Source organism: Schistocerca cancellata, chromosome 4 (genome assembly GCF_023864275.1).
Source record: "Schistocerca cancellata isolate TAMUIC-IGC-003103 chromosome 4, iqSchCanc2.1, whole genome shotgun sequence".
Classification (NCBI taxonomy): domain Eukaryota; kingdom Metazoa; phylum Arthropoda; class Insecta; order Orthoptera; family Acrididae; genus Schistocerca; species Schistocerca cancellata.
In genome coordinates this window covers 319,646,205-319,658,821 of record NC_064629.1, presented here as the reverse complement: position 1 = coordinate 319,658,821, position 12,617 = coordinate 319,646,205, and the positions used below count along the sequence as shown (strand labels likewise).

The window sequence follows — 12,617 nt, the reverse complement described above, 5'->3', positions numbered from 1 at the left end:
CTACAGTCTGGAAGCGTGCGACCGCTACGGTCGCAGGTTCGAATCCTACCTCGGGCATGGATGTGTGTGATGTTAGGTTTAATTAGTTCTAAGTTCTAGGGGACTAATGACCTCAGAAGTTAAGTCCCATGGTGCTCAGAGCCTTTTTTTCTTATTCGTGTTATTGATATCATAGTTGGTATCGTGTATTGACCTGTTGGTCCGAAATAGAGATATATTAATTGCAACAAATTTCATTAGGGAATAAATATACTGAGAAACAGTAGTTAGAATACAAAATTCCTTGAAGAGGTTACTGCATGATATTCTTGAATTTACACCACAAATGATTCTTATTACACGCTCTTGCCTCTTCCATATACTGCCTTTCATTTTCTAATCAATAGCTGGATCCTGTTTTATCTACAACACTTAAACTGGTTATTAAAAATGTTTTCTACTTATTACTTTTTGTTAACAAAATTTGCATTGAGTTTGATAGAAATACAGTCTTCCTTACCCATTTTCTCCTTTAACAGTATCTGCATTTCAATTGTGTCCGTTGGCTGCAATACCTTCCAGTCGAATTCGAAACGTAATCTCTGATGTTTGTGTTGATGTCTGTGATGAGGCTTGCCGTTTAAATTGAAAATATGTGTAAGTGATTGAGGGATGCTGTACTTTGCTAGAAACTTTAACTGCAGTAACTACAGTTAACCAATATTCGCATTTTCATTCATTAGTTTGCCGTAAATGTATGTGTGCACCAGTTTTTAGAAAGATGCCAAGCTTCAGACATTTATGTGAAGTGGCAGATATTCTCACGGAAAAGGTTTAATTTGTATTGGGAGGAAACATTGTTTTGAGAATATGTTGTTGCGATATGTACAGAAAATAAAAATATACACCGATGTTGTAATGTAGTCAAATTTCACAACCAGTCTATCCGCGAAGAAAGTTTTGATAATCAATACAGACTTTCGATAATAAATATGGAGTACATAAACATCAGGTGTATTATCCAGTTTAACAGGATAGCATCGGAAGACCTTCCTGTTACATACCTCATAATTTCGAAATGAAACTTCCATTCTTTGCTCAGTGTGCACGAAAGCTTGCAGTTGAAGCGCACGTGTTTCATACAAATGTAACCGCGTAATTCCGTTTTCCCGCGGTAAGTAATTGTTTTTAGAAATAAAAGAAAGTGATCCTAAAGTTTATTCTGCACGAGCTAGCATCAGCCATGCTGAATTAATCAGATTCAGAAGTGGTTATTAGATAACAGTTAACAGTAAAATATCCCTTTCTCATTATAGTAAGTCAGCGGTGTCCTAGGAGACGATTTTCAGGATAATACATTGTATTGGGCTGTAAGAACTTGGTAGCTGGATGAAAACATTACCATATGGTGGTCATGACATGAAAACCGAACTTATTTCATTTTTGTAGCCAATAAGTAGTAGTAGTAATAATAATAATCGATTAGTTTACTCATCTTGAGTGATAGGGGGACGATCTGTAATAATTACTTAAGAGGTGGTAATTTTAACCAAGATCGCTTTTAAACACTGTTTCTTACAAGCGATCCTGAAGAAGAGGTGCGCGTTCTCTCCAGTAATAATGGGAACAATGGTAGTGTAAGGTACAAAGTAAGCGTTCATTAGGACGGATAGGAAGTGCATTTATGTTATTCAGCCACAAGGAAAAGTAAAATGTTATAGTACACCAGCAAGCTATGCAATCGCATTTTTTTAGTCACTTTTGTTTGTTTTGGGCTCGTGGTGTTCTTTTTTTACTGTTATGTTTGGCTTGTCCCCTCCCAAAAACCCCCATTTTCCCCGTTAGTTTGATTGTATTTTAGGAGGGAGATGTTATTGTCGTACTTACACGTATTTTTCGTGTTTGTTGCCGTGTTTATGTAGTGACTTCATAGGCGCCATATGACGTTTAGAATAACCATTTCCGCCATATTGAAAACGTCATGGGCCAAAGCAGACGGGTGGAATCGGACATATCCGTAATCCCTAGATATCAACTAAAAGACACAGTGGTATGTATAGTCACTTGCTGTCATGACAGGCAAATTAGCAGGCTAAGTAAGAAGCCGTGTGTGTTATACGGCGCTGAAGATGGGAGCGGCATTTGCAGAAGAGTCGTATGTTGATTAAAGGATGTTATTTCAGTGTCAACTTCTTTAGTGTGTTACCAAAAGTATGCCCAAGTTTGAGAACTAAATAAGGGATGGAATAAGGTTTTGACACCCCATAAACAATATACAAAATCAATGCACTGTACTGGTCATTACAGTACACCAGGAACAAATCAGTATGTGCTTTATTTAATGCCAAAATATATGTTTCTGTACAAATGATGTTTGTGGAAATATGTTCAGTTTCAATTAAGTTATCATTTATATAACATTGAATAATGTTTAACATCTCGGTTAATGGTTTGCACCCACTTTGAGCCAAAGGTAAATTTGGTAGAGGCATTCATTCTAAAGTGTCATTATTGAGAAAAATCTATAACTTTGCCATTTATGTATACCATCAGTGCAGTCATCGTCAGTCGGAAGACTGGTTTGGTGCAGCTTTCCATGCTAATCTGTCCTGTACAATACTGACAATATTGGCAGTAGTGTTGCAACCTACATCCATTTGGATCTGCTGACTACCACTTACTTCTAATCTCGGGAAAAAGTGGTGTACTGTCTTGGAGATTGAATAATATTGTTCTTTTTTTGTTTTTCACAACATGATCAGATCAGCAATTCACATTGACATAACTGGTTCTGATCAGCCAGGTGTCATTTTCAGACTTTCCAGGCTCTTTCTGTAAGCAGTTTTTGATGCATTGAAGACAGCATTTTTTTTAGAAAAGACTTTCCACAAACCTGTGTATTTGACATGCAGGGATTTAATAAAAACATTTGAATTTCATATAGGACATAATACAGACAAAAGCTGATAGTAACAACATGAGTGCAGGTGTACTAGAATAGTGTCATTGTTGTGGCCTTCAGTCCAAAGACTGGTCTGATGCATCTCTCCATGCTACTACATTTTGTGCAAGCCTTTTCATCTCAGAATAACTATTGGAAGCTACATCCCTCTGAATTGACTTAGTGTGTTCATCTCTTGGTCTTCTTCTGATTTTTACCCCACACACTTCCCTCCAGTACTAAATTGGTGATCCCTTGATGCCTCAGAATGTGTCCTACAAACTGATATCTTCATTTTGGTCAGATTGTACCACAAATTTCTCTTCTCCCCAATTCTGTTCAGTACCTCCCCATTAGTTATGTCAGCTACCCATCTAATCTTCAACATTCTTCTGTAGCACCACATTTCAAAAACTTCTTTTTCTCTAAACTGCTTAATGTCCATGTTTCACTTGGCTGCACTCCGTACAAATACTTCCATTAAGGACTTTGTGGCATTTAAGTATATACTTTATGTTAACAAATTTCTCATCTTCAGAAACACTTTTCTTGCCATTGCCAATCTACATTTTATATCCTCCCTACTTCAACCATCAGTTATTTTGTTTCCCAAATAGCAAAACTCACTCACTATTTTAAGTGGCTCATTTTGTAGTCTTAATTCCCTCAGCATCACAGGATATAATTTGACTATATTCCATTATCGCCATTTTGCTTTTGTTGATGTTCATCTTACATCCTCCATTCAAGATACTGTCCATTCTGTTCAACTGCTCCTCAAAGTCCTTTGCCGTCTCTGATAAAATTGCACTATCATTGGCAAACCTTAAAGTTTTTATTTCTTCTCCCAAAACTTTAATTCCTACTCCAAATTTTTCTATTGTTTCCTTTACTGCTTGCTCATATATACAGATTGGACATCATCGGTGATAGGCTACAACCCTGTCTTACTCCATTCTCAACCACTGCTTCCTTTTCATGCCCCTTGACTCTTATAACCCATCTGGTTTATGTACAGATTGTAAATAGCCTTTTGTTCCCTATATTTTACCCTGCCATCTTTAGGTTTTGAAAAAGAGTAGGCCTATTCCAGTTAACATTGTCAAAAGCTTTCTCTAAGTCTACGAATGCTATAAACAAAGGTTTGCCTTTCCTTAAACTATCTTCTGTAAGTTGTAAGGTCAGTATTGCCTCACGTGTTCCTAGATTTCTCCTGAATCTAAACTGATCTTCCCCGAGGTCGGCTTGTAACAAGGGAACCTCCCCATCGCACCCCCCTCAGATTTAGTTATAAGTTGGCACAGTGGATAGGCCTTGAAAAACTGAACACAGATCAATCGAGAAAACAGGAAGAAGTTGTGTGGAACTATGAAAAAATAAGCAAAATATAAAAACTGAGTAGTCCATGCGCATCATAGGCAACACAAAGATAAGATGATCTCCGCAGAGCTCTGGTCCCGTGGTTAGCGTGTGCAGCTGCGGCACGAGAGGACCTTGGTTCAAATCTTCCCTCATGTGAAAATTTTTATTTTTTATTTTCAGTTTATGTGACAAACACTTATGTTTTCATCACTTTTTTGGGAGTGATTATCACATCCACAAGAAAACCTAAATCGGGCAGAGTAGAAGAATCTTTTTACCCATTCGCCAAGTGTAGAAGTTAGGTGGGTGGACAACATATTCCTGTCATGTGACGCACATGCCGTCACCAGTGTCGTATAGAATATATCAGACGTGTTTTCCTGTGGAGCAAACGGTTGACCTATGACCTTGCGATCAAATGTTTTCAGTTCCCATTGGAGAGGCACGTCCTTTCGTCTACTAATCGCACGGTTTTGCGGTGCGGTCGCAAAACACAGACACTAAACTTGTTACAGTGAACAGAGACGTCAATGCACGAACGGACAGATCATAACTTTGCGAAAATAAGGAAAGTAAACTTTTCGCTCCAAGGGGGACTTGAACCAAGGACCTCTCGTTCCGCAGCTGCTCATGCTAACCATGGGACCACGGCGCTCCTAAGCTAACATTAGCCTTGTTGTTGCCTATCTTGCACTTGGACTACTCAGTTTGTATATTTTGCTTATTTTTTCATACTTCCACACAACTTCTTCCTGTTTTCTCGATTGATCTGTGTTCAGTTTTTCAAGGCCTACCCACTGTGCCAACTTATAACTAAATCTGAGGGGGGTGTGATGGGGAGGTTCCCTTGTAAGAGATTTTCCATTCTTCTGTAAAGGATTTGTGCTAGTATTTTGCAGCCATGACTAAAAGTGTTAATTTGGTAATTTTCACACCTTTCATTCCATGCTTTCTTTGGAATTGGGATAGTTATATTCTTCTTTAAGTCAGAGGGTATTTCATCTGTATCATAAATTTTGCTCACCAGATGGAAGAGTTTTGTCATGGCTGGCTGTCTCAAGGCTATCAGTAGCTCTGTCAAATTCTTTCTGCAGTATCATATCTCACTTCTTACCTTCCTCCACATCCTCTTTGATTTTCATATTATTACCCTCAAGAGCATCTCCTTTGCATAGACTGTCTACATACTACTTCCAGCCTTCTGCTCTCCCTTCTTTGCGTAGGACTGGTTTTCCATCTGAGCTCTTGATATTCATACAGGTGGTTATCTTTTCTCCAACGGTCTCTATTTTCCTGTAGGCAATTTTGTATCTTATGCCAAGTGATATATGCTGCTACAGCCTTACATTTGTCCTCTAGCCATTCCTGCTTAGCCATTTTCCACTTCGTGTCAGTCTCATTTTTTAGAAATTTGTATTCCCTTTTACCTGCTTCATTTACTGCATTTTTATATTTTTTCCTTTCATAAATTAACTTCAATATTTCTTGTGTTAGCCTAGGATTTCTACGAGCCCTTGTCTTTTTACCTACTTCAACCTCTGCTGCCTCCACTATTTCGTCTCTCAAAGTTATCCATACTTCTTGTATTGTATTTATTTCCCTTGGGTTTGTCACTCAATCCCTATTAGTCCCTCTGTAACCCTCTACAATCTCTGGTTCTTTTAGTTTATCCTGGTCCCATCCCCTTAAATTCCTGTGTCTTGCAATTTCTTCAGTTTAGGTTTGCAGTTCATAACTAATAAATTGTTTTCAGAGTCCACATCTGCCCCTCAAAATGTCTTAAAATTTAAAATCTGGTTCTTGAATCTCTGTCTAACCATTATATAATCAGTCTGAAGCATTCCGGTGTCTCCAGGTTTCTTCCATACATACAGCCTCCTCTCATGATTCTTAAACCAAGTGTAAATTATGCTTTGTGCAAAATTCTACCAGGCAGTTTCCTCTTTCATTTCTTTACCACAGTCCATTTTCACCAGCTACTTTTCCTTCTCTTCCCTTTTCCTACTATTGAATTCCAGTCCCCCATTAAATTTTTGGCTCCCTGAACTACGTGAATAATTATAATTTTTTTTTTAATCTCATCACACCTTTCTTCAATATCTTCCTCATCTGTGGAGCTAGTTGGCATATGAACTTGTACTACTGTGGGGCATGTGGGCTTCATGTCTATCTTGGCTACAATAATGCGTTCACTATGCTCTTCATAGTAGCTTATCCATGTTGCTAAATTTTTTTTTTTTACATACTCCTGCATTATCCTTATTTGATTTTGTATTTATATCCCTGTATTCACGTGACCAGAAGTCCTATTCCTCCTGCCACCGAACTTCACTAAGCCTCATAATATCTAACTTTAACCTATCCATTTACCTTTTTAATTTTTTCTAACCTACCTGCCCTATTAAGGGATCTGACATTCCACACTCCCATTCGTAGAGTGCTAGTTTTATTTCTCCCGATAACAACATTCTTCTGAGTAGTCCCCGCCCTACGGAATATTACCCAAGAGGATGTCATCATTATTTAACCTTAAGAGTAGAGCTGCTTTCCCTTGGGAAAAATTACGACTGTAGTTTCCCCCTTGCTTTCAGCCATTTGCAGTACCAGCACAGCAACACTGTTTTCATTGATGTTACAAGGCCAGATCAGTCAGTTATCCAGACTGTTGCCCCTGTAACTACTGAAAAGGCCACTGCCACTCTTCAGGAACCACACATTTGTCTGGCCTCTCAAGAGATACACCTCAATTGTGGTTTCACCTACGGTATAGCTATCTGTTTTGCTGAGGCACGCAAGCCTCCCCAGCATTGGCAAAGTCCGTGGTTCCTGGGAGGGGGTGGGGTGAGACTGAGACTGGAATAGTGTGACACATAACAAACTTTAGGTTGGGCAACTCTGAGTAGAAATACTGAGTAAAGGCTACTGACAATAGAAAAAGGAAACAAGAAAGAAAGAAAATGATTATGGTGTTGTGACATGGAGAGATGAAAGAAGGTGGAATAACAGAAACTAATTGGTATGATTAAAAGACAAAGCAGTCCAGAAAGAGAATATGCAAAACCTTGCCTAGTTGATCTTTCCTTACACTTAACTTGCCCTCTTCCATTCCTCACTTCTCTTCCTCATTATTGTCTGTTTCCACTTTTAATAAGTGGATTCAAATCATTTTATTTAAAAAAAATGTGTTATTACCATTTTATTGGTATAGGACTGACTATTAACAGGCATTGTATTTGGTGTGTTATGCCCTAGCCTGACATTTCATTGCTCTCTCTCTCTTTTCACTTCAATGTTGCGAACTCTTAAGTCAGCTTCCTTCCTTTCTTCCTTCTTAACCTACCTTCCATGCCATTAGTGCTATTGATAGCTTCACTGGTATCTGATTTAACTTTAGTTGGTTGGACCACAATTTTCACTGTCTGTTTAGCGTGGCTGTTTAATCTTACACAATTTGATGGTAATCACCTTTGTCTATCTGCAATGAAATCAGCTGAATGAGTGGAATTTCATTTCCAGGCGCGCACACACGGACAGCGGTGATGCTCAAGGTGTTGGATAGAAAAACCTTTCTCTTTTTATGGTTTTTGAGAAAGTGCTATGAAGAAGCAGAATCAACAGTAAGTTGCAGCAAATTTCTTCAGATCTTTTTGTAAAAGAAGGTAAAGATCAAAGTATTTAGTTTTATTCTGTCAGAATGACAGACTACAACCTCTGTTAATTAAAAAAAAAATTAATAGTTGGTAGAAGTTTTAAAATATATGTGTTATGTGCATATACTTTATTGGTGATTTTTCTTAGCCACCTCAGGATGCATTCATTATAGTATCACAAGAGTATGTCAGTGAATTATGGCACCATGATAATTTTTGAATGTTGTGGAATCACACAGCTTATATCTATAATTCTTTTTTACTATAAAACTTGTAATGTAATTTTTTGGTGTACAGGGGGCCGAAGTAATGACGGAAAACTGAACTGTTTGTTGTGTCATCAGGCAGACAGCATTACCAGATGTGATCCAATAAACTCCAAGTAAGTGTAACTGTGTGATTGCATCAGAAAAGGACACAAGTAAAATAACGTGCTTGAAACATGATAAAGTGAGAAGAATTAATGAATATAAACTATTAATGTATACCATTTCAAACAAATGACAAAAGAAGACCTATCACACATAGTAATCAGTATTTTGATTGGTTGGTTGCAGCCCACCCCAAATTCCTCTTGAATGCCATCCACATCATCTTCACAGTATCACTTGCAACCTTCATCTTCAGTTATCTGTTGGATGTATTCCAATATCTATCTTCCTCTACAGTTTTTACCCTCTATAGCTACCTCTAGTGCCATGGAAGTTATTCCCTGATATCTGAACACGAGTCCTACCAGCCTATCTCTTCTTGTTGTCAGTGTTACAATGTGTTCCTTTCTTCGCCAATTCTGTGGAGAACCTTCTCATTCCTTACCTGTCTCTTAACACTTGAAATGTAATGTATTGTGAAGTGTGTGTGTTCCCTCTGCTTTACTAATGAATGATGTTTAAAGTTCAGCTAAATTTCTACAGCAGTAGTTTTTCTGTGAGTAAGACTTAACATTACATTGAATCAGACTATGTCAGCATGGCACAAGCAGTATTTGGTACTTGAGCCTCAATGATGTTTTAATATCAGTACATATGACACACATGTGGAGTATAATGATGACATTTGGTATTCCACTACAAAATATTGTTTCAAGGAAACAATATGATGGTCATATTGCTGGCTAGGATGGAATGGGGTCTCGCAGTGCCATTGCCAGTCAGAAACACAGTTTAACACAAACTGTGATAGTGAAGATAAGTCTGCATTATAAAGTAGAATAGTACCCCTTAACTGGTGTTCTCGTCATTGAAAACACGTTGAGCAATCAATAAATGAAATTACATATAATCCAGCAACAATAATTCAAGGAAAAATTTCATATTGTGGTTTGACAAATAAATGTGTAGTTTTGTGCATTACTAAGGAAGTAAATATGTATTTCCCACTTTTATATATAATTACCTCTTTTAGTAGGACATTAAAATTAACATTTGTAAATTAAGATTGGGTAAAACCGCGAAAATCTTAAGTTTGTTGTTGTAATAATTTTACATATTTTACAGTTAAAAGCATACTTTTCCAAGGAACCGTAAATGTGGAAGAAAGAGAGCAATGTGTATGGAGTTATTATTCCAAGAAACTTCCCCACTGTGAATGATTCTGTAGTGTTCATTTTGTGGATGACATGGAGCATTTCATTTTGAAATATTTTTCAGTTTTCATCATTTCTTGTATAAAACTGGTAACTTTCTCCTTAAAAATGTCACTTCAAATTTAATGTCATAACTGTTGCCACATTTTTGATATTGAACACCATAAAACACAAGTATGTGTATTCTGTAGGGCTTAAAATGTGAGAAGACAAGGACAGTTTTTATGGACCTGTTCTTCTTTGCAAGCTTTTTGGGTCTAACATGATTGTGAGCTATTAACTGTCTCATGGGAGCTCACAGACTTCATTTTCGATTTTTTCCACAGTCTATTTTTGTTTAGTAACAATTTGTGGATTTGTAACATAAACTTTCTTCAGTGTTCGGTTTTTTATACTCTAACAGCAGTCGTGTGTGCTGACTAAATAATGAGATGAAACAGGGTAGTAATTTAACACCAACCTCAGTTAAACATAATATCCAACAGAGAACAGAGGAACATGAGTGAAGGGAGAGATCACATCGAAACTTACTAAAATGTCAGTTAATTAAATTCAGTTCCTCTAACAGACATATGAAATCTGCCGAATTCATTATGTGATGTTAACACTGACCTACTAGTAGGCTCAATGGAGTAGCAGGATGTGTTCACCTGTTGAAGTATTGGAGGTTTTTGTGGTGAACACTTGGCTACATTCCTGTAAGTTGTTTGACATACAATACATGAGGAGAAACTAATGTTCCACAAGTGAGAGATACTTATGTTGTCTGTTGCACTACCTTGTGTCCTATTTGACCCCTACCACATTTGTATGTTGCCTTATAGTTTCCACTACAAATTTTTCATTTTCTATGCCATTCACTGCTCAGCACTTACCTGTTCAAAAAGTAATACTGAGGTCTGCAGAGATGAAATTGTTATTTAATGGTTTAACAAAGCCTGCACTTAAAATTATTTCTCTTGTTTCTGATTTTTATATTCAGATAAGTATGAAGATTATTCGGAAAGTAAGGTCTGTTTTCTTGTGAAACATAAACCATCAGATTTTTCAGAAATTTTTATTTAATTCCTTACATGTTTATCTATTTTTCTATATATTTTCCATATTTGTTTAAACATTTGCTATAACACTCTACAAGCTTTTCTATACTTAAGTCATAAACATCTGCTGCCTGTGAGGATTGCCAATCTGTAACTGCTTCTTTCACCTCTTTGTCTGTTACGAAGCACTTGCCACTGTGAAGTTCCGTAGGTAGCAGAACAACTGAAAATTGCTTGGTACCAAGTTGGGGCTGTACAGTGGGTGGAAAATGTGTTCCCAGACATCAGAAGGCCAAGTCACGTATTCTGTATTACACATAGAAGTTTAGTCAGGGTCACGCAGTTAAGTGGCTGCATTTATTGTTCACCTTGCTGCATTTATTGTTGACCTTGCTGCATTTATTGTTGACCTTGCTGCATAAACTCAACCAACAAGATCCCATGTCAATCCCAAAACAAGATTGCCACAAAGTTGCATGTTGAGATCGTCTGCTTGGCCTTGACTTTGACTGGTGATGTCATGTGATGGCATTCTATTGACTGGCATTTAGACTCTGGGGTTGTGTGAGAAACCCATGTCCCAACCCCTATGACAGTGTCCTGTAATTATTTATCATCTTCCTTATGATAATGGTCCAAAACCTTAGAGTGCAAACCTTTCTTCCCATTTTGTGTTTTTCAGTAAGCAGCGTGGGAAACCAACGTGCACAGAATTTGCAAAATTCAACGTTTTTGAAGACAATTTTGTGCTAAGTTAGTCTACCTACAGTCAGAAATTCCAATACTAAAGTTGAAATTATGAACAGCCGGTCTTCACTAACCTTTTTGTCCATGGCTTTGACTAAATCTTCTAGGATCACTGACGGTTGGCCTAATTGCAGTTCTCTCGTGGACATGTTTCCGTGTGTCTTAAAAGCTCTCAACCACTTAGGCACCTAACTCTTACCCATCACATTGGCACCATACACCGTACTTATGTCAACGTAGTTCCACTGATGCGGCATTCCTTGCTCTTAAACGTGAAATCACTGACCCTATTTCTAAGTCAGCAGGCTGATCAGTTATTTTAAACATTTTGAACTGCATTATAAACAGCACACTGAAACAGTACTAATCCGAATGGTGTCGTTTGATGAGCAAGGAAGTCAGGAATTGGTGTGTATGCGCTTTTCACTGTTCGTTCGGCATTTGATGAGCTGTTTTCCGAATGATCCTCATATTTGAGTAGTTTTAATATTTATGAAAAACGTTCTAATGCAGGTAAATTAAAATAGCCTCTTATGGTGGTTTATGTTAATTTATATGTTGGAATCCAGAGAAAAACCTTAGCTGTAAGATATATTAAGTTAAAGCACTGCCTTCAAAAGACGCTCGCAAATATCATCTTGCAGTCCAAATTTGGTTTTTCTTTGGTTTAAAAATATCATGTAAGATAAATGCCAAAATAGTTTAGAAAGGAAGCTGTTAATGTTCTTACTCAATCTGAGCTCGTACTGTGTGTACAGAGACTCCATTCTGAAACACACATTTACCTCAAATCTTCATAGCAGTATAACAAAGTAATAATAGCTATGTCATAATGTTTTTCCATTAATATGGAATAAAAGATCAGGCATTCATCTCCTTTAAACTTAAATGAAGCAAGCTTTTATGAAGGTGTACATGGTTTTGTTATCTTCAAAATCGCAATATACACCTAGATTTAAACCAGTAGGCTTCTCCCTTAGGCAGAGTGCCGGCAGTCCCATCCAACTGCTTTCAGCGTACCCCACCTCGCCACACTCGCAATTTACCTTTTGAATTAATAATAGTTCCACAGAGCAGAATACTCACCACCTTCTCGGAGAAAAATAAAGTGAAATGTAGTTATTGCTCCTGTAGCTCAACTGTAGTTTGTAGTTTTATTTAGGAACTGGTGAGTTCCATTTCATCCCAAGCTCTGTCCAGTGTGGAGGGTATTGCAAACTCAAGAATGGAGTGAAACTGCAGGAGAAAATAACTGCAAAGCCAGACTTAATTATTGTTAGTTGGGTTATTGAGAGACGTAAAGAAGCATTGAA

At 37.5% G+C, this 12,617-nt stretch overlaps 1 long non-coding RNA gene across 1 annotated transcript in view; it reads left to right on the top strand.

Moving 5' to 3' along the window:
- Positions 1 to 552: 552 nt before the first annotated feature.
- LOC126184955 (uncharacterized) overlaps positions 553 to 12,617 on the top strand; it is a 59,554-nt gene continuing 47,489 nt past the window's right edge. Inside the window, exons 1-3 of the long non-coding RNA XR_007536913.1 lie at positions 553 to 636; positions 7,799 to 7,899; positions 8,230 to 8,314. This is a non-coding gene — a long non-coding RNA (uncharacterized LOC126184955). The remainder of the gene's footprint in view (positions 637 to 7,798; positions 7,900 to 8,229; positions 8,315 to 12,617) is intronic.